The sequence below is a fragment of the Oryctolagus cuniculus genome, chromosome 14, assembly GCF_051225735.1.
Source record: "Oryctolagus cuniculus isolate XC-2025 breed Fujian yellow rabbit chromosome 14, ASM5122573v1, whole genome shotgun sequence".
Taxonomy (NCBI): Eukaryota; Metazoa; Chordata; class Mammalia; order Lagomorpha; family Leporidae; genus Oryctolagus; species Oryctolagus cuniculus.
Window position 1 is genome coordinate 46,532,265 of NC_142880.1, and position 21,219 is coordinate 46,553,483.

The following is a 21,219-nucleotide window of genomic DNA, read 5'->3' on the forward strand; positions in this document are numbered from 1 at the left end:
GTCTTACAAATGATCAGAGTGCTGTTAAACCCACAGTTTTATTAATCATATAAAGTTCTGCTTTCATGAGCTAGCTGGTGGAATTTGGGGAGTCTGGCATGTAGTGATTTATTAGAAGTTGGGGAGGTTCTGTCAAGGAAGTATGGGAGTAGAGGAGATGATCTGGGGTGTTTTACATCAAGGAAAGCATTGTGGCTCCTTTGTGCTGAGGTCACAACGTCTCTCATTGTCAAACTGAGTGACTGAACCTGTCCTTGTTCTCCAGGGCTCCTGCTGAGGCTACCCCTTTCAGCACATTGCTTCTCAACAGTCTTTTGCTCTGATCAGTAGTTTTCCCTCTGGTTGGCTGATGTCTCCTGCTTCCCAGTAGCCTGCACAATAGCTTTCTTCATCTTTTTTTTTTTTTTGGTAAAGATTTACTTATTTATTTGAAAGTCAGAGTTACACAGAGAGGGGAGAGGGAGAGGGAGAGAGAGAGAGAGGTCTTCCATCCGATGGTTCACTCCCCAATTGGCCGCAATGGCTGGAGCTGTGCTGATCTGAAGGCAGGAGCCAGGAGCTTCTTCTGGGTCTCCCACATGGGTACAGGAGCCCAGGGATGTGGGCCATCTTCTACTGCTTTCCTAGGCCATAGCAGAGAGCTGGATCAGAAGTGGAGTAGCCGGGCCTTGAACTGGCGCCCATATGGGATGCTGTTGCTTCAGGCCAGGGCATTAATCCTCTGTGCAACAGTGCTGGCCCCAATAGCTTTCTTCTTTATAGAATGAAATTTAAGAGCTCCCAAGAATAGAATAATTTTAGGGAATAATTTTTTCACCACTGGTAAACAAATTGCCTATTTCCAAATTTTCATACACTCTTCTATCTTTCTTGCCCCTTGTGTAGAAGAAGAAAAAATTTTTAAAAGTTATAACAAAGCATGGAATTATGTTGAATTGTTCAGCTGCCCAGGTGAGCCCCAGTGTGCAGGAGCTGAGGGTGCCCTTAGGAACAGTATAACCACGTTCCATATATCCTTTGTGTTTGCCATGTTGGTGAAGGACCAGGCATTCTCCTGGGAGAAGACTGCTCAACTGTTCTCGCTGCAATGGCAAGACACGCAGAGGTCCCACCTGTGACCATGTAGCACAGGATCTGGCCTGTGGGGTGCCTTTGAGAGGTAGATTGTTGTCATCTCTCTCCAGTCTGTTCACGGAAGCTTCACCATCACATTCCTAACTGCCTACTGAAGTTATGACTTGGGTCATTCAATACTTAAAGAAGCCTAAGCTGCCCGTTGTGCACCTCCTCCCTTCTCTCCCTACTGTGTGTCACGTTCCTCATTCTCAAAAGCATCATTATTCTCCAAACCAAGAGACTTGAGCATCTGAGTTTAACTGCATGGTTCCTTATGTCTAATAACTCATATTTACCTTGCTGTGAATTCTGTGGCTTGTTGGATCATAAGCTTGTATCCCTACTGTATTTCCCACTAGCATTTGAATGTCCTTTTCTAAGCCTTGTTGATTCTGCATGTCAGTCGTCTTATTGGCTTCTTCTTTTCTCTTACTCCTCATTATATTCCTGTATATTCTATATTCCAAGCAGAAGACTGTGGCTTGACTTGTTTTCTTTAAAAACATTCTCTTGTCCTGCCTTTGCTGTTCAAAAGCTCCCAGTTTAAGTCCATTTGTCTGTTTTCCAAAACCCATTGGTCTAGCTTCATTTTCCATGAACTTTTGTTTCTCTTGAATAACCTCTTTATTTTCGTTGGACTGATCCTATGGCTACACAGGTTATGCCCTTATCTCATAAAACTACAGAAACTGGAACCATGCTGTCTCAGTCATTGAGAGCCACTACAGGAAGTTCTTTACAAAGCGTTAGTGAACAATGCAAGTTTTTCCAGACACCCAGGGAGCTGCAGGAAAGGGTATCAATTACATTGCCCATAATTTCATTCAATTCCAATAAGGACTAAAACCAATATGATTCTCCGTGTTAAACAATATTTTGATCAGGCAAACTTTTCTATCTGTGCATTAAACAACACTGGAAACAATCCCAATATCCAAATGAACAAGGGAAAAATCTTAGCCCTTTGCTCTAGGACATACTTGCTCCTTGAAGACAAAACTATGAAACAGTAGAATAGTTCATTTCTCAATGGTAACAGCTTGCTCCTCAGATCTCTTTTCAAAACCTTTGCCTCATGGTGCCTCTTCTGCCATGGGTATTATATTGTAAATATGACCAATCTCAATTTCCCTACCTTCAAGACTCACCTTAAAATCACCCAGGCCCCAAAACTATAGGTAGTTTTCCCCATTTTCCCATTTTGAGACACTGCTATGCTCTGTCAAGTGTTGTTCTCCTTTAATACAGCAAATCTAATAAATTTAGATTTTCTTTCTGGTGGTCTTGGGAGAATAAAATTATATATATATCTATATACATACATACACACACACATAAATATATACACATATATTTAAATTTATTTGAAAGGGAGAGAAATATATCTGTATTCTTTTGGTTCACTCACCAAATGCCCACTGCAACCAAGGCTAGGCCAGCCTGAAGTCAAGAACCCAGAACTTAATCTGGGTCTCCCCTGTGGGTATCAGAGACCCAACTACTTGAGCCATCATGTGCTGCCTCGCTAGGGTGCTCACCAGAGTTTATTCCTCTGGTGTAACTGAACCTTTGTATCCATTGGGCAGCATCTCCCCTTTGTCTATCCATCCCTCTCCCCCTACTCGATAACTGTTGTTCCACTGTCTACTTCTATGTGTTTGAGTTTTTTGGATTCCATGTATAAATGAGATCATACGGCATTTGCCTACCTTATTCCACTTAACATGATGTCCTCCAGGTTCATCATGTTGTTGCAAATGACATTTCCTTCTTCAGGGGGGCTGAATAATATTCCATGGTGAATATATGAATAGACCATATTTTAAAAATCCATTCCTATGGAATATTCTGGTTCTTTCTTGAAGTCCTTCAGTTCTGGTCCTCTCTTCATCTTTCATCCACATAGCTCCTCACTAACACCCTTCCCCTAACTTCCCCATTTGTAGGCAGGACAGTTTAGATCAGCTCCAACTGCCAAACCCACAGGCCCTGGAGGGCCAGCTGCCAAATAAACTTACCTAAGCAAGCATTTACCCAACCTGGGGAGTCTCTGTATAAGGAAATGAATGATTGTCTCCATAATGTTAAACTCTAGTAGGGGGTCTGGATGGTGTGGGAGTCCCTGTAGAGTCTGGTTCCTCTTCCATTTCTTCTCTCTACCTGTCTCAGGGATCGAAACAGCTGCCAAGCAGCTGCTTATGAAGCCGTGTGGAAGAACCGTGTCAGCAGATGGTGGGAGGAGGCATTCCGCATTCTGGCTCTGCCATCCTTTCTGCCAAGGACAGAGGTGTTCTTTCTTTGGTGTGGATATAGATTTACACAAAGATTATGCTCCTTTCCAACAAACCTCCCTGTTTTCGCACTACGGCACAGCAACATCTCTGATTTCAAAAAAGAAAAAAAAAAGGATATGAGGAAACTCAAATTCCTTGGGATTAACCAGTGTTTCACTGAACCTTTTGGGAGTATGGTGGAATTCTTTAAGCTACAAGGGTGCTTTTCAAAGTTCCTCCTAAGTATAATTTTTAATGACTATCTAGCATTCCAACAGGGGCACATTCAGTAACTTTTCTTTATTGTCTCTGTATTGGTTGTTGACATTGAGGTTGTTCATAAGTTTTTAGGATTCTGAACGTCCCTGGGAATAAATTCTCATCTGTATTCCTTATGGTTTTCTCTCAGAATGAATTTAAGGCTGTGGAGTTATGGGAGGAAAGGCTGTGGCCATCTTAAGGCTTTAAATATACACGGTGAGTGGATTTCCCTTCAGAAATTTGTGATATCTCCTGTGGGATGCATTAATTATGGCACAGAAAAAATATGCAGCGTTAATCACCGGCCTGGCTGCTGGCCAGAGATGTGGAACCTGTGCTTTTGAGTATCTGTGTGCACCATGTTGTATTTCTGTCCTGAACAGCAAACAGACCCAGCAGTGGCACTCAGGGTCTGTTTAGGAAAAAGCTTTTACCATTTCAGATGCCAGATTCACAAGAAACGCTGAGATTCTGCTTCCTACTGGTGCTGCAGGAACTCTGGGCTTCCCAGAGTACATCAAGGCCACAGCGCTGAAGCCCCTTTCTGGTCTCAGATGAGACGTTCGTTTCCAATTAGAAGCATTCTCCTCTCTCGGAAAATTTTTTTTGTGTTCTTTTACTCAGAACTTGTTGTACTTTTGAAAAGCCAGGCCCTCTCCTTTCCCCTTGCCTATGTCTTATTGAGAGTGGTGCATTTTTCTAAATTGTCTAACCAGGCAGAGCAATTAGTGCCCAAGGAGACAGGAGGCTGACTGGCTCGTGCGATGAATGGTCTTCCTGGGAACGGCGCTGAAAGCACTGTGCTGAGCACGGAAGCTTGCCAGCAACCTCGTTTGGTGCTGGCCCTCCTGTTTGGCTTCAGAGAACTTGTTTATATTTGCTGATGCTCTAATAAACAGCCCCTTTCATGGAGCAAATCCTTGAAATAGTTTCTTTCCCAGCACGAGTCCCTATCAGTCAGACGCTACAGCAGAGAAACAGTACAGAGTAATCATGGCCTCTCCTGTTCTCTGGAAAGTTCGTTTGGTTATTGGTAAGCCCTAGTTTTTGACACCCCATCCCCCCTCGCCCGCTCCCCAATGTAAAAGCTTTCTTCAAATCCACTCATTTTGCACATATGGCTAGTGGGTCAGGTCGTCTTTTAGATGGAGTGAGGCAAGAGACAGGCAAGGTTCCATTTCCCATGGAGGTTACCTTCTATGTTGGCTGCTAAGGACATGCAGAGAGTTAAACTAGTGTGCTGTGGTATTAATCTCTGGGAGTCCAGGACAGCTTCCCTGGGCTGGCTTGGGAAAAACAGCTCAGAGGGGCATGTGGAAAAGAGGTTGAGACTGTCAGGCCACAGGAGTGAAGAGTACAAATGCACCCAAGCCAGGTGGGTGTTTGTACATTTAATCAACAGAAAACCAGGAAGAAGGCCAACAGGGAGAGGACTTATGAGTAAGAGTTTATGGTATGAGATGAGCAGCCACATGTAGGCAGGGGCCTTGAAAGCTAAAATAACATGATTGGATTTTATTCTAGGGGTCATAGGCAGTTGGAGGGTTTTAAGCAGAAGAGTGATGTACTCATGTTGTGATTTATATTTTCAAGACCACACTTTTCTGGTTGAGTGTTAGATGCATTACAGGTTCACAGAGGCAGCAGAAAGACTGTTAGGTGGGCAGTCAGGAAAGAGGTGATGCCAGATTGGACCAGAAGGGTAGCAGTGCAGTTCGAGAGTGAGGCCAGAATTGTTGAAATGTGCTTGGTGGTTTGTTCTAACAGGTGCCGGTTCTCAGGTGTCTGGCAGTTCTGTTCCATTCTGACACTAACCATGCAGGGGTGGAGCGGATCTCACATGTTATGAGCTCTGTCTGTCACAACAGCCCTTGCTTCAGATGTCAACCATTGGTGGGGTCTCCACGTGGCTCCTACTCCTGCCAAAGATTCTGCAGATGCACAAGTTCCCATGATTTCACCATAGCCTGCTTCAGTAATTGGCCAGAATGAGTCACAGAATGCAGGAAAGTGCTTTTCTTAGGATTATAGTGCTCTTTATAAAAGGTACAAGTGACAATCTAGATGAGCAAGTTCCTGTAGGGTGAAATACAGAAGGGTCCTGAGCATGGAGTCAGCGTGCAGCCCCCCCACCATATGAAGTGCAATTGCCAACTCAGAAGCTTTTAATATTTTGGAATTATTACTGTAAGCTCATTGTGTGGGCATGGTGAAACTGCTGGCCACTGGAAATTGAGTGAAATCTCTAGCCTTCTTCCCTTCCCTGGAGATTTATGTGAGGTGGAGAACATTGCAGCCTTCTGATCAGCTTTGTTCCTCTGGCCACCAACCCAGCCTCCATCCTGAAGCAAGCTAGGAGCCCTGCCAGGAATCATCTCATTAACATAAAGCCAGGTGTGATTGACAGGGGCTCCTTGTGTGCAACAGAAGACTCTGCTAATGCTCATGAATGCAGAGGGTTTTGGACGCTCTCTGCCACAAATGAGGACAAAGCTCTAGTACATTTTTCTTAAAGATGTATTTATTTATATTTGAAAGGCAGAGTTATAGGGTGGCAGAGGCAGAGAGAGAGAGAGAGAGAGAGAGAGAGAGAGAAACAGAGGTGTCAGTCTTCCGTCTGCTGCTCCATTCCCCAAATGGCTGCAATGGCCAGAGCTGTGCCAATCCGAAGCCAGGAGCCAGGAGCCCCTTCTGGGTCTCCCCCAGGGTGCAGGGGCTCAAGGACTTGGGCCATATTCCACTGCTTTCCCAGGCCATAGCAGAGAGCTGGATCAGAAGCAGAGCATCTGGGATTCAAACTCGTGCCCATATGGGATGCTGGAGCTGCAGGTGGCAGCTTTACCCACTATGCCACTGGCCCCTAGTACATTTATTTTATTGGAGTTAGAATTTATAGGTATGGATATGGAGAATCCAGAAAATGAAAGTATGGGTAATTCTTTCTTGTCTTGTGGATTTCATTATCTCAAATTGACTGGTTGTCTCAACTTATTTGACAATAAAGACATGATGTGGTTTGAGTTTTATGGCGGCAAAGCTTGTTTAGATTACAAGATTTCATTCGGTCCCTGCATTTGTGGAGGATGGGCGAGAATAAACTGGGAAGAAAGAGAAGCATTGGAAGCATTCCTTGATATATTCAGAATTTTTTATTTGAAAGACAGAGTTACAGAGAGAGGCAGAGACAGAGAGAGGTCTTCCATCTGCTGGTTCACTCACCAAATGGCCCAAATGGCCAGAGCTGAGCCAATCTGAAACCAAGAACTAGGAGCTTCCTCTGGGTCTCCCACATGGGTGCAAGGGCCCAAGAACTTGGACCTTCCTCCACTGCTTCCCCAGGCACATTAGCAGGGAGCTAGATCAGAAGTGGAGCGGCCGGGACTTGAACTGGTGCCCATATGGGATCTCTGCACTGCAGACAGAGCCTTAGCCCACTACACCACAGTGCTGACCCCTCATGTTTTCTTTCAAAAGAAAGAATGGAGAATGTGTGCCCATGTGTGTGGGCACCAACTTCTGTCTCATTTCCATGGGCTTGAACAGCTTCCACTGGGCAGTTTCCTCCCCAGTATGCTGATCTTGGGTGTGGTCTTCATTTTCTCGAAAGTCTAAGAGCACTATATCTGTGAAGTTTTAAAGCAGGGTAGGGAATGTGAGCTGCTGGCTGGACCTCAGAGGTGAAGTCCTCATCAAATGATGAAGCTGCAGTGCTTATCTTTGGACAAAGTGGGCTCGTGGCCTGAGGGCTGTCAGACTGGAGAAGGTGCACCACGTGGCTCTAAGGCTTCAGGGGCTCCAGCACAGCCCCTGAATCTCTCCTTGCTGCGCACATGGACTTGCCATGTCCAGCCCTTTCATTAGGGACCCCCATATATTTTTTTTCCCTTATATCACTTCATTTATTTTTTCTTAGCCTAGAAGAATGGCTTCCTGGTGTTTACAGAGGAATCTCTACTTCAGGGATGGTTCTTCTGAGATTTCCTTCTCTCATTCTACACAGCCCCCAGGGTAAATTCTAAAAGACTTTTGCTTCAATTTGGAAAGAGGGCTTGGGAGAGCAGAAATTCCGAGCTTCTGAGCTCATGCAAACAGGACTTTATTTGAAATGAGCTGGGATGGGCAAAGGTGCTCTGGGAGTTTTGGAAAGGAAGGGGAAAATACCAGAGGGGACAAAAACCATTTAATATCTCAAAAAGCATTAGGCTCACCTATAAGGAACAGGATCTCAATCCAATATTTCTCTTTTAGGTACAAAATCCTGTCAGTTTCTTAAAGGATGGCTCATCCATGTTTTCAATCAAATTTGACTAATTTTTAAAATAATAGTAGTCTATCCAGACATTTTGAAGGAAATGGCAAGAATGAAATAACTTGTGACCACAGAGAAGGTATTAGGATGTATAAACAACAATCTCCATTCAACAATTTTTCTGGGAAGAGGCTGGTATTGTGGTGCAGAGGGTTAAGCTGAAGCTTGCACACTGGCATCCCATGTTGCAAAGCAGCTCTGGGTCCTGGCTGCTCAGCTTCCAGTCCAGCTCCCTGCTAATGCACCTGGGAAAGCAGCAGAGGATGGCCCAAGAGCTTAGACCCCTGTACCCACATAGTTGACCTTGATGGAGTTCCAGGCTCCTGGCTTTGGCCTGACACAGTTCTGGCCATTGTGGCCATTTGGGGAGTAACTAGCAGATGGAAAATCTCCTTCTCTCCCTGCCACTCTGCTTTTCAAATAAATAAATCTTAATTTTTTTTTTCTAGGAGCCTAAAATCTCCAGACATAAGGTAATGGTAATGAAGGGGAAGTGTTAATTCCCTGGATTCAATCAATACATTTACATTATTTAAATATTGTGTAAATATTATATACAAGTTACTGAAATGTTACACTGTATTCTATAAATATATGCACATATTAAGTGCTCATCAAAACTTTAAAAAATGTGTAAGGAATTGGAAACGCTTTCTGATCTGGTTTGATCATTACACATTATATACATGTGACCCACAAATATGTATTATTAAAGTCATGATTAACGAAAGAAAACTAAAAACAAAAAGCAAAACTGTAATACATACATTAAAAAAAGCTAAAAATTTCCTTTTCCATGTGCCATACTTTCCTCACAACCTTCCCTTCCCTTGGCGACTTCATCCCATTTCTGCATTGTCCTTTTTGCCTGGACTTCTGCAGTCTCCAAAGTGGGATGTTTGCTAGGCTTGAGTGTGAAGAGGCCAGACCATCTCTTTGAGAGTGAGAAGTGAATGTTAGGAGTTATACTTTTTTTTAAAAGATTTTTATTTATTTATTTCAGAGGCAAAGTTATAGACAGAGACAGGGAGAGATGGAGAGAAGGGTCTTCTGTCTACTGGTTCACTCTCCAAATGGCCATATTGGCTGGAGCTGAGCCAATCAGGAGCTGGGTGCTTCTTCCAGGTCTCCAACACGGGTGCAGGGGCCCACACATTTGGGCCATCCTCCACTGCTTTTCCAGGCCATAGCAGAGAGCTGGATTGGAAGAGAAGCAACCGGGACATGAACTGGCGCCTATATGGGATGCTGGTGCTGTTGGTGGAGGTTTAGCTTACTATGCTATAGCACCAACTCCAGGAGTTACACTTTCCTTTTCAAATCTTCTTTTTTGTTGTTATAATATTAACATCATGAATATGTACATGATATAAAAATAAGTCCAGCTGTACAGTAAAATATTTGAGACTTCTGATCCAAAAATGTAACAGGCTCACATCTACTTTTCTTTCTTTTTTAAAAGATTTCTTTTATTTACTTGAAGGGCAGAGCTACAGAGAAAAAAGAGACAGAGGAAAAACCATGCACTGGTTCACTCCTCATATGGTCACAATAGCCAGGCCTGGGCCAGACCTAAGTCAGGAGCCAAGAGCTTCCTCCAGACCTCCTACATGGGTGCAGGGGCCCAAGCACTTGGGCCATCCTCTGCTGCTTTCCTAGGAGCACCAGCAGGGAGCTGGAATGGAAGTTGAGCAGTGGGACTTGAACCAGTGCCCATATGGGATGCTAGTGGTGCAGGCCATGGCTCTACCTGCTATGCCACAACCCTGACCCCACATCTTATTTGCTAAGCCTGATTTCCTAAGTCCTTGGTCCTCAAAGCCTGGGTTGCTTGTCAGAAGTGTTGATTCTTGTTCCTTCTCACCCCTAGTCTCCTTACAGATATACTTGGGTCTGTCCTGTATTCTGTGTTTTAGTAGAGTTCACAAATGGTCCTTGAAAGGATGCTAGAAAAGAGGCTGATGCCACAGCTCACTAGGCTAATCCTCTGCCTGTGGCGCCAGCACCCTGGGTTCTAGTCCCAGTTGGGGTGCCGGATTCTGTCCCGGTTGCTCTGTTGTGGCCTGGGAAGGCAGTGGAGGATGGCCCAAGTGCTTTTGGGCCCTGCACCCACATGGGAGACCAGGAGGAAGCACCTGGTTCCTGGCTTCGGATCAACGTGGTGTGTCGGCTGCAGCATGTCAGCCGTAGCAGCCATCTGGGGGGTGAACCAACAGAAGGAAGACCTTTCTCTCTGTCTCTTTCTCTCTCACTGTCTAAGTCTGCCTGTCAAAAAAAAAGGATGCTGGAAAAGAACACAATGTTTTCTCCCCTAGTACCCCATAGGACATACATTGCCTCATAATGGGACACATTCTGAGAAGAACATCCCTAGGTGATTTTGTCGTACAAATATCCTCACACGCACCTACATAGCATAGGTCAATTGTTCGATGTGGCCTCTTGATGCCATCAGGAGATGCCATAAATAGGGGTGTACAAGGCTGCTGGCACACTGTTTTATAGCAAACTTTCCTTATAAGTAGAAGCACTATACTCTAAAATAACGATAGTTACGATGTAGTAAATACAAACCAGGAGCATAATCACTTTTGATCATTATCAGCTATTATGTCCCATGCATAATTTTATATGACTATTGGCACAGTAAACTTGTTTCCACCAGCTTCACTACAAATACATGAGTAATGTTTTGCATTAAGATGTTATGATGGCTAAGATGTCACTAAGCAATGTGAATCTTTTCAGCTCTATTATGCTCTCATGACACTGCTATTGAGCATGTATGCAGTCCAAGGTGGGCTGAACTGTTATGTGGTGCATGACTGTATCTCCATGTAAATCCAGAGATAGCATGACTTACCCAGGGGTTTTAGCCAACTAAGGCAACTTGTCCCAAGTTATAATCCTTCACATCAGTCTTCTAAATAGAAGCCATTGCCAGCTATCTGTTCTTTTTATTTATTTATTTATTTATTTTTTATTTTATTTTATTTTTTTTACAGGCAGAGTGGACAGTGAGAGAGAGAGACTGAGAGAAAAGTCTTCCTTTGCTGTTGGTTCACCCCTCAATGGGTGCTGATCTGAAGCCAGGAGCCAGGTGCTTCTGGTCTCCCATGGGGTGCAGGGCCCAAGGACTTGGGCCATCCTCCACTGCCTTCCTGGGCCCCAGCAGAGAGCTGGACTGGAGAAGGAGCAACCGAGACAGAATCCGGTGCCCCAACCGGGACTAGAACCCGGGGTGCCGACGCCACAGGTGGAGGATTGGCCTAGTGGCGCCAGCCAGCTATCTGTTCTTGACCTCTGTCCTAGATTCCAGCAGAGGACGAAGATAATTTGTGATATTTACCCACTGTAATATTTTCTTTTCTTTTTTTTTTTTTTAAGATTTATTTATTTGAAAGGTGGAGTTAGAGGCAGAAAGAGAGAGAGTTCTTCTATCTGCTGGTTCACTCCGCAAATGGCTGTAACGGCTGGAGTTGGGCTGATCTGAAGCCAGGATCCAGAAGCTTCTTCCTGGTCTCCCACGTGGGTGCAGGAGCCCAAGGCCTTGGGCCATCTTCTACTGCTTTCCCAGGCCACAGCAGAGAGCTTGATTGGAAGAGGAGCAGCTGGGTCTCAAGCTAGCGCCCATATGGGATGCCGGCACAGCAGATGATGTCTTTATCGGCTAAGTCACAGCGTTGGCACCTGTAATGTTTTCAATTCTTGCTTCCATATATCCTGCCATTGCTCATTGTGTTGTGAGTGAGCAGTCATACTCAGAAGTTGTCCCCTGTAATGACAAACAATGTGACAATGACTTCATGTGATGCTTTGGTTGGCCTGCTTTTTCCCGCCAACCCCACCCCCATCTGGTAGATGGCCTTTGACATGAGAACTCTAATACTGACATGCAGTTATGCCCCCTGCAACATGCGTGAGGCATATGCTCATGAATGAACTAGCGATGTGACCTTTTAAATAGCACTTAAGGTCTCAAACTATGGGATGAATACAGGGGAAATGTCATGTCGAATGTCACGCAGCCTGATCAGTATAGTGTACTTCATTTTCATCAAGGGGGAGCAAAGCATTTGTGTTGTAGCTGTGGATTCCCCTCCCTTTCAGCAATGCCTAGGGAAGAAAACACAAGGAAATTAAGTGAAAGAGGCCCAGCTGGATTTGGATGAGCACTAATCCCACCCAGTGGTATCCAAGCCAGGGCATGTGTGCCTCAGACAGCGGGTGCATAATAGAAATTTTGATAAATTTGGGGGAAGCCTTGACATTTTGATAAAGGTTCTGGATAGCCAGTTTCCATTTGTCTTTCTCTGAAAAGGGCTGCCTTGCAAATGTCCGAGAAGGGGCTCTGCCTTTCCCTTTTCTGTTTCTCTTTTCCAAATCTTATTTTTATTATGTTCTAAGGAACAGCGTGGTCCTCTTTATTTCAGTTCTTATTGTTGGCTTTATTTATGATGACTAAACATCAGGAAGGCCAAAAAATGAACAACCTCCATACTGTATTGCTGTCAGAGGAGTTTTTCTTTTTTTTTTTCTTTTCTTTTCTTTTCTTTCTTTTTTTTTTTTTTTTTTTTTTGACATGCAGAATTAGACAGTGAGAGAGACAGAGAGAAAGGTCTTCTTTCCATTGTCTCACCCCCCCAAATGGCTGCTTCGGCTGTCGCACTGCGCTGATCCAAAGCCAGGAGCCAGGCGCCTCCTCCTGGTCTCCCATGTGGGTGCAGGGCCCAAGCAGTTGGGCCATCCTCCACTGCCTTCCTGGGCCACAGCAGAGAGCTGGACTGGAAGAGGAGCAACCGGGACAGAATCCAGTGCCCCAACTGGGACTAGAACCCCGGGTGCCGGCGCCACAGGTGGAGGATTAGCCAAGTGAGCCGTGGTGCCGGCCAGAGGAGTTTCTTTTAATCTAGACACCAAAACTTGCCTATCCATCTCATTAAGGGATGCTTTCTAGACCAGGTCTTCAGCCCCTGTGTCCATACCAGAGTGTGGGGGTTTGATTTCTGGCTCTGGCTCCTGACTCCAGTTTTCTGCTAAAAAAGCACACTCTGAGAGGTTGTGAGATGGCTCAAGTATTTGGGTTCCTGCTACCCTTGTGGGAGATCTGTATTGATTTCCAGGCTTCTGCCTGGAACTCTCCTGTCCACTGTAGGCATCTGAATTTTGAATTAACAGGTGATAGCTTTCTCTGTCTCTCTCAAATAGGCAAATTGAAAAAAAAATTTCTAAAAAGATACATCAAGATGTTACATTTTAATTATTAATTTCTAAAACTTATTACATTTTAAATTATTTTGACCAATTGTGGACTAATGTTATGGGTTTCTTTTTTAATTTTTTAATATTTAAAATTTTTTTTTGACAGGCAGAGTTAGACAATGAGAGAGAGAGACAGAGAGAAAGGTCTTCCTTCCGTTGGTTCATACCCCAAATGGCTGCTATGGCCGGCGCACTGCACCAATCCAAAGCCAGGAGCCAGGTGCTTCTTCCCGGTCTCCCATGCGGGTGCAGGAGCCCAAGCACTTGGGCCATCCTCCACTGCCTTCCCGGGCCACAGCAGAGAGCTGGACTGGAAGAGGAGCAACCGGGACAGAATCTGGCGCCCCGACCAGGACTAGAACCCGGGGTGCCGGCGCCACAGGCAGAGGATTAGCCTAGTGAACCGCAGCGCTGGCCTAATGTTATGGGTTTCTAAAACCCCTTCCCCTTAGATTTTAACACACAGAGCTGTATGAACACAGTGACTTGCACATAATATAAATTTAAACTTATCTGCCTGTGTTAAATCACTGCTGATATGGTAATCAACAGAAGACATTCAAACGTAAAAACATATCACCTATGGTAAATTATACAGGAAAATGAAACACAAGCATGATTTCAAGGAAAAATGGGATAATCTAAAGTTTGACTTTTTATTTATTTATTTGACAGGTAGAGTTATAGACAGTGAGAGAGAGAGATAGAGAGAAAGATCTTCTTTCCATTGGTTCGTCCCACAGATGGCCACTACGGCCGGCGCGCTGGGCTGATCCGAAGCCAGGAGCCAGGTGCTTCCTCCTGGTCTCCCATGCAGGTGCAGGGGCTCAAGCACTTGGGCCATCCTCCACTGCCTTCCCAGGCCACAGCAAAGAGCTGGACTGCAATAGGAGCAACTGGGACTAGAACCGGCGCCATATGGGATGCCAGCGCCTCAGGCGGAGGATTAACCATGTGAGCCATGGAACCAGCCCCAAGTTTCTGACTTTTATGAAAGAGCTTATTAATATATTTTCAAAACTGGTGATGGTTGATTAAGTTGCTCTAGTATTTAAATTAATTGTTCTACTTCAAAGTATTATAGTTTAAATATATGCGAAGATTATGTTCTTTGCAACAACTTAAAGAATTAAAATTTTGAGATGTCAACTTAAAAAGTGTTATGTAATCCAGTTTGAGGACCTAAACTACTTGATAACAGCTATTAAAGTTGCTGTAAGAAGCCTTATAGTAATATACTAGATGCATTTTTTTCCTCAGTTATGTGGGGAGCAATTCGGACTAGACTGTTACTCGAATTAAGACTTATTCTATGCATCTGCTCTCCCACAATATGGCGCTGGGAGAGGAGGAAACAGCTTCTACACAGCTGCCTCCAGTTCAACCAATAAACAGCAGGACCTGCTCCTGATTGGAGGAGAGCAGCGTACTCGGCGTGTGGGTAGCAGAGTTGGGATTGGTGGAAGAGGACTATAAAGGAGGAGAGAGACAACATGCACCAGGAACATCTATCTGAAGGAACACCTGAGCAGCCCCCGAGAGAGCCAGCCGGCGGTGTGCCGCTCCCCCGCGGAAGTGGGGAAAGTGGCAGGGGGAACCGCCCTTCCACGGAGGTGGAAGGGACGGTAGCCAACCTGAGAAGAACCAGCAGCAAACCCGGGGAGGGCCGAGCAGACAAAAGAACAGCGCAGGGTCCTGTGTTGTTCCTCCACGAAGATGGGGAGCGACATAATGGTGCCGTGACTCGGATAGGAAACCTAGGCAGGGTTTAGTGTCGTTCCTCCACGAAGAGGGGGAGCGACAAGTTAATTCTCTGCTTTTAGTTTAATGGTATCTTTAAAATTATTCTTTTTTTTTTTTTTGACAGGCAGAGTGGACAGTGAGAGAGAGAGAGAGAGCGAAAGGTCTTCCTTTGCCGTTGGTTCCCCCCCCCCCTCCAATGGCCGCTGCAGCCGGCACGCTGTGGCCGGCACACCGCGCCTATCAGAAGGCAGGAGCCAGGTACTTCTCCTGGTCTCCCATGGGATGCAGGGCCCAAGCATTTGGGCCATCCTCCACTGCACTCCTGGCCACAGCAGAGAGCTGGCCTGGAAGAGAGGCAACCGGGAAAGAATCAGGCGCCTCGACCGGGACTGGAACCTGGTGTGCCGGCGCCGCTAGGCGGAGGATTAGCCTACTGAGCCGCTGCACAGGCCTAAAATTATTCTTAGGAATGTTTAGTTCTATAAGGATGGAGGCCTTGAATCCTTTTAAATGTTGATGGACAGGTGCTAATAAAGATGAATATGTGAAGATACAGCTGAGAAAAGAGTTCCAGGAAGTCTTCAAAAAGTTCATGGAAAATGGGAATCATGAAAATTGTGTGATTCCAATTTTTTTTGAAGCCAAATAAACTTATCCTTTGATTTCACTTTCTTTTTTTTTTTAATTTTTTTTTTATTTTTATTTTATTTTTGACAGGCAGAGTGGACAGTGAGAGAGAGAGACAGAGAGAGAAAGGTCTTCCCTTGCCGTTGGTTCACCCTCCAATGGCCGCCGCTGCAGCCGGCGCACTGCGCTGATCCGATGGCAGGAGCCAGGATCCAGGTGCTTTTCCTGGTCTCCCATGGGGTGCAGGGCCCAAGCACCTGGGCCATCCTCCACTGCACTCCCTGACCACAGCAGAGAGCTGGCCTGGAAGAGGGGCAACCGGGACAGAATCCGGCGCCCCGACCAGGACTAGAACCCGGTGTGCCGGCGCCGCAAGGTGGAGGATTAGCCTATTGAGCCACGGCGCCGGCCATGATTTCACTTTCTATGAACTCTTTAAAGTCCCCTCATGTGGACAGGCAAAAGCCCTGGGGGAGGTAAGAGTAGTAGAGATAGAACACACAGGGTAAATATGAACTAGCTTCAAACAGGAAAAGGTGAGCTTGGCCCTCTGCCTCCTGGGGGAAGAAGTTAGAATAGAAATGGGCAGAACTGGTGATGGTGATGGTGGTGAAACAGAGCAGAACAGTGCTTAGCTAATACAAATCAAATCACAGCATCTTTCTTTGTGAAAAGAGAAGTGATTTGATTTTTTTTTTTTTTTGATGAGGGTGAAGAAGGCAGGTGTTGAGTGGTTAAGGTTTTGAACTATTTCCTTTAGAATGACAGAGGAATTGCAAACCAAGATCTACCAAAAAATCATGAAATGGTACCAAGGATCAGATTGTGCCCTTACTATGGCTGTTTTTCTGTACTTCATAAATTGGACTGACTCTTTGACAATTCATTTTTACTTCGTTTTGCTTGCTGGCAAGCATCTTGCAGGTTTGCATTTCTTTTTTCCAAACTGCTGACCTCCAGCCATTCTTACGGAAATTCTCTCAGGATTTATTTTTTAAAGATTTATTTATTTATTTGAAAGTTACACAGAGAGAAGGAGGGGGAGAGGGGGAGAAGGGGAGAGGGGGAGAGAGAGAGAGAGAGAGAGAGAGAGAGAGATCATTCTTCCATCTGCTGGTTCTCCCCAATTGGTTGCAACGGCTGGAGCTGTGCTGATCTGAAGCCAGGAACTTATTCTGAGGCTCCCATGTGGGTGCAGGGGCCCAAGGACTTGGGCCATCTTCTACTGCTTTCCCAGGCCATAGCGGAGAGCTGATCGGAAGTGGAGCAGCTGGGACTCGAACCAGCGCCCATATGGGATGCCGGCACTGCAGACAGCAGCTTTACCTGCTATGCCACAGTGTCGGCCCCTCTCAGGATTTATATAACTCCATCATTTCCACCTTCTCTCTATTCCAATGGGACATAAAAAAAACCTGGAAGTCTTGTTTGTGTGTGGTGTATGTTCTTTACTGGCTTCTGTGGGCTTTTCTTTCCCAGGGTCTGCATCAGTCTGTTTCTATGTGAGAACTGGAGAGACCTTGGGAGTTGCTGAATTGGATTTTGTGTTCAGATGTAACAGGAAGGGGCTGACAGCCTACAGGAAGGACCCAAGCAAACACCTAATGTGGCTGAGCATTGGCTGGTGCATTTCTGACTTCTACACAAGAGCTTATTTTCATACTTCAAAAAGTGGATGGTGGTAAAGAGCAAATGGCCGTGATATTTAAATTGTCTAAGATTTGAAAAGTCCAGCATGATGTACTCCAGACATTTCCTGCTGCCTTCCAGCCACTTGAACATGACCTTGCAATACCCTCGTCCTCTATTCGTTACCCTCTTTTCTTTGTACCCCTTTCTTCTGATCCATTCTGTATGCTGAGGATTCACAATAGAGTATTACAAAAAATAAAGCAGTTAAAAATATAGCTTATTCATCCCTTTGGGGCTCAGACACAAAAACCTTTTCTGCGGGGTTGGATTAACAATCTTTATGAGTTTTTTCTTTTAATTAAACAAGTTGTACCCAGTATGATTTTTCGAAAATGAAAATATCTAATGTGCATTTATCACTTGTATTACATCTACTGTGTGATAAATGCTTACAAGTATTACACTTGACTCCTTGCAATGTTGATAATACCAATGGGGATTCATGGTATATAATGACTCCAGATATGGATCTATTGATCTGTTCATAATAACCCACTAATCATAATAATCCACTCTTAGAGAAACCCGAGGAGTCCTGTTACCCTTATCCACAGGCATTTCAAGTGAAAAGTAGGTTTAATTTAAAAATGGGCTATTTCATCAGCTTGCATCTGCAAAATGTGGGTCAACCCCTAGCTCCAACTCCCTAAAGGAAAGGAGCCTAATGCTAGGAGCCTCAGCCTTGGAGAGGGCTTTGTAATAGGAGAGGAGAGATACTCTTTTGCACCCTGGGACCAACTTTCTGAGAGGGAGGCACCTTCTCCAGCTCTTCCCTTTTCTCACTTCTTTTGTGTTCTCTGGACTTGGAATTAAACCTGACTATTTCTCTCTTCCCTCTCCTGTCTTTCTCTTTCACTTCTTCCCTATCTTTCTCTAACATATGACCGAGTGGGTGCAAACCAAAAGCCTGATTCCTCAGTGCAGGAAATGTAACTTAATTTATTTTTCTTTAATGGAATTTGAGTTCTATTATAAGCAGTCATTCTAGCAGGCAGTAAAACCTTTATCTAAGCCAATTTAGACTCTCACATACCCTTCACATTTTAAATGGATCTGACCTCATTTCCAAGGAGTATTTTATGGTGTTTCTGCCAGGTGGATTGGGAGGAAGTCTGTCTGTCACCACCATCAGTGCACAGTATTGTCAGCTGAGGACACTAATTTCTGGAGGCATGTTGGGCTTTCACTTATTCAGATCCCTGTCCTGGTGGGTTCTCTGGCTATCAGAGTCCAAATCTCAGCCAAGCACGGCTGCAGAAAGATCCACTCCTGCTTCCAGCAAGGGCAGTGAAGACTGACCTATGATTCATGGCATAACCATCCCTCCTTCTCTGCACTGGGGCAAGGGCCAGTCAAACCCATGGGTGCTGTTGCTTGTCCAGAACCTCTGGTGTCCAAGCCCATTTGTCCTCCTTTAGGATAGGAAGTAGAGGGTGGCAGGGTACCGGCTCCTTCTCAGACACCTGCCAACTTCAAATCCTCCTTGTTGTCTCTGAATCTTTCCACTTGCCTGAGCAAACTTCATCTCATCTTCAAGACAGAACACATAGCTTCTGGCTGATATGAGGATGACTTTCCAGTGTTAGATCTACATGGAGGCTTTTGAAACTAATGGTGAGGACAGCAGCCCACCTCCTGCCCTTTTTATCCCATTGTTGGATTTGGTGGCTCTCCACAGCTGGGACTTCTCATCAGCTGGTACTTAATATTTTCTTTTAAAATGTATTTGTTCACTGATTTCTTCCAACTAGAATGTAGAGCAGATAATGATTGGGTCTCCTTTGCTGAATGCTTTATTTTCAGCACTCAGGACAGGGTCTTGCATATACATGATTCTTAGTAAATATTTGCTGAGAAAAATAATGGGTGAATAAGTGAGTGAAGTGGAGCTGCTTGTCATTTGGGTTATTTTTTTTTTTTTTTTTAGCTATTAGGAATGACTTATTTGGGGAAAAATCTATAGGGGCACAGATTCCAGTTAAAAAAAATGAAAAAATGAGTATACTTTAAAAAAATTCATGGAAGGGGCCAGCGCCATGGCTCACTTGGCTAATCCTCCGCCTGCGGTGCTGGCATCCCATATGAGCACTGGGTTCTAGTCCCGGTTACTCCTCTTCCAGTCCAGCTCTCTGCTGTGGCCCGGGAGTGCAGTGGAGGATGGCCCAAGTATTTGGGCTCCTGCACCCACGTGGGAGACCAGGAGGAAGCACCTGGTTCCTGGCTTCGCATCGGCGCAGTACACTGGCTGTAGTGGCCATCTGGGGGGGTGAACCAACAGAAGGAAGACCTTTCTCTCTGTCTCTCTCACTGTCTAACTCTGCCTGTCAAAAAAAAAAAAGTCTTTTTTTAAAAAAAGTCTTTTAAAAAAATTCATGGAAAATGAGATTAAAGACAAATTTGTTTTGTGAAAAATCTTTGAAATACAGGCATAGTTTTTTTTTCATAACACATTTTCCATGAACATTTTTAAGTGCCCTCATATCTCATGTTTTCCCCTTACACATAGACATGAAGTGATAAGTATACAATTTGCAAGCATTTTTTTTTAATTGACAACGGTGTTGATGTTTTCCTAAAGATAGGAGAGTCTTTCCTGGTAGATGGATTTCATTTCCTGACGTGTGGGCAGAGGAACTCCGTGGTGATTTGGAACCTAGAGATTCTTCTTAAAAATCTTTTCTCCCACTCATGCTCATGAGTTCTAGCCCAAATCTCTGCAAAGGCCTTGTTTACATTCTTCTTAGATATTCCTTATATAGCTGTTTTCAAAACCGCTGTGGAATGCAACAAATCATAAAAATGAAGACACTAGTGGGAAATTGACTTTAAGTTCATAGTGTTGCTTTTTTTTTCCCCAACCAAAATTCAAGATAGATAGATTTATTTTGAAGGAAATAACCTTTTTTTTTCTAAGCTGTTTTGTTCTAAATAGGACCGTGGTTCCTATTTTTTCACTGTAAATCTGAACTAAGTATTAAAGAACACAAATATTTTGAGAATGTTTCCCTGGCTAACCAGTATACTTGAATCTCTAGTTGAAGGTAGAAGACATCAAGTTAATCCATTGGGGAAAACCATAAGAATCCATGATGTCTAAGGATTGATGTAAATTCTTACGGTAGCAGAGAAGAAAAATTTGGATCTTTCTCTGAGTGTAAGCACAGCTTGCTAAAAGACTATAAGCAGCAGTAAGATTAACATTTCAAGTCATAGATTTATTCTTGATGCTAAATGTTTATCTTCACATCATATATTTGTTGTCACTTAAAAATACTAGCCGTAACGGACCCACCTCTACCATCTCAACCAATGGAGGTTGAAGGTGTGGCTCACTTTTGAAGATTCTGGGGTATTTGAAGTCTTATTGCTAAAAATTTTTTTTTTGCTTTGCATATAATTTAAGCTCTCATCAAATGTTCCTGTTCTGCTAACTCCCAGTTCAGATGTTTCTCATTTTATGCAGTTGTGTTCCCTTGAAAATGCAACTAAACTAGATCATCCTTTAAATGTACTGAAAGTCCTGGCAGTAATAAATCATGAAAGATGATATCTTCTCCAAACTGAATCACTACTTCTAATGTATCTGACTTTTAAATTTGAATTCCCTGAGGTTTGTCTTAAAGCTTGGCTCTGAGCCAAACTGCCATTAGGAGATTGGGTGAGTGACTCCAATCCACTCTGTGTAATTGCCCCCCTGGCTTATAAATGGTCCCAACAAAAGGGCAAGGCACATTTTTATATAATTTTGTAGACACAAGAAGATACAGTATGGAAATTTTATTACAATATCTACTTTACATTAGCTGTTACTGCTTATGCACATGTAAAGAAAAGAAATAATGTTAAGTGTAATGAAATAGAGAAGTAAACCATATTTATAGCCTTTTGGTATTTTTTCCATTGTTGAGAAAGCATCATTAGGGAATCATTGGGTTA

The 21,219-nt window shown here is 44.2% G+C and overlaps 1 long non-coding RNA gene across 7 annotated transcripts in view; it reads left to right on the plus strand.

The window, feature by feature from the left end:
- The window catches only part of LOC149122315 (uncharacterized), a 51,484-nt gene extending 33,953 nt beyond the window's left edge, over positions 1–17,531 (plus strand). Inside the window, exons 3-4 of one of the 7 annotated variants that reach the window (XR_016220648.1) lie at positions 3,799–3,866; positions 17,071–17,531. This is a non-coding gene — a long non-coding RNA (uncharacterized LOC149122315). The other 6 variants (XR_016220647.1, XR_016220645.1, XR_016220646.1 and 3 more) reach the window with 6 other exon arrangements.
- Positions 17,532–21,219: the final 3,688 nt, after the last annotated feature.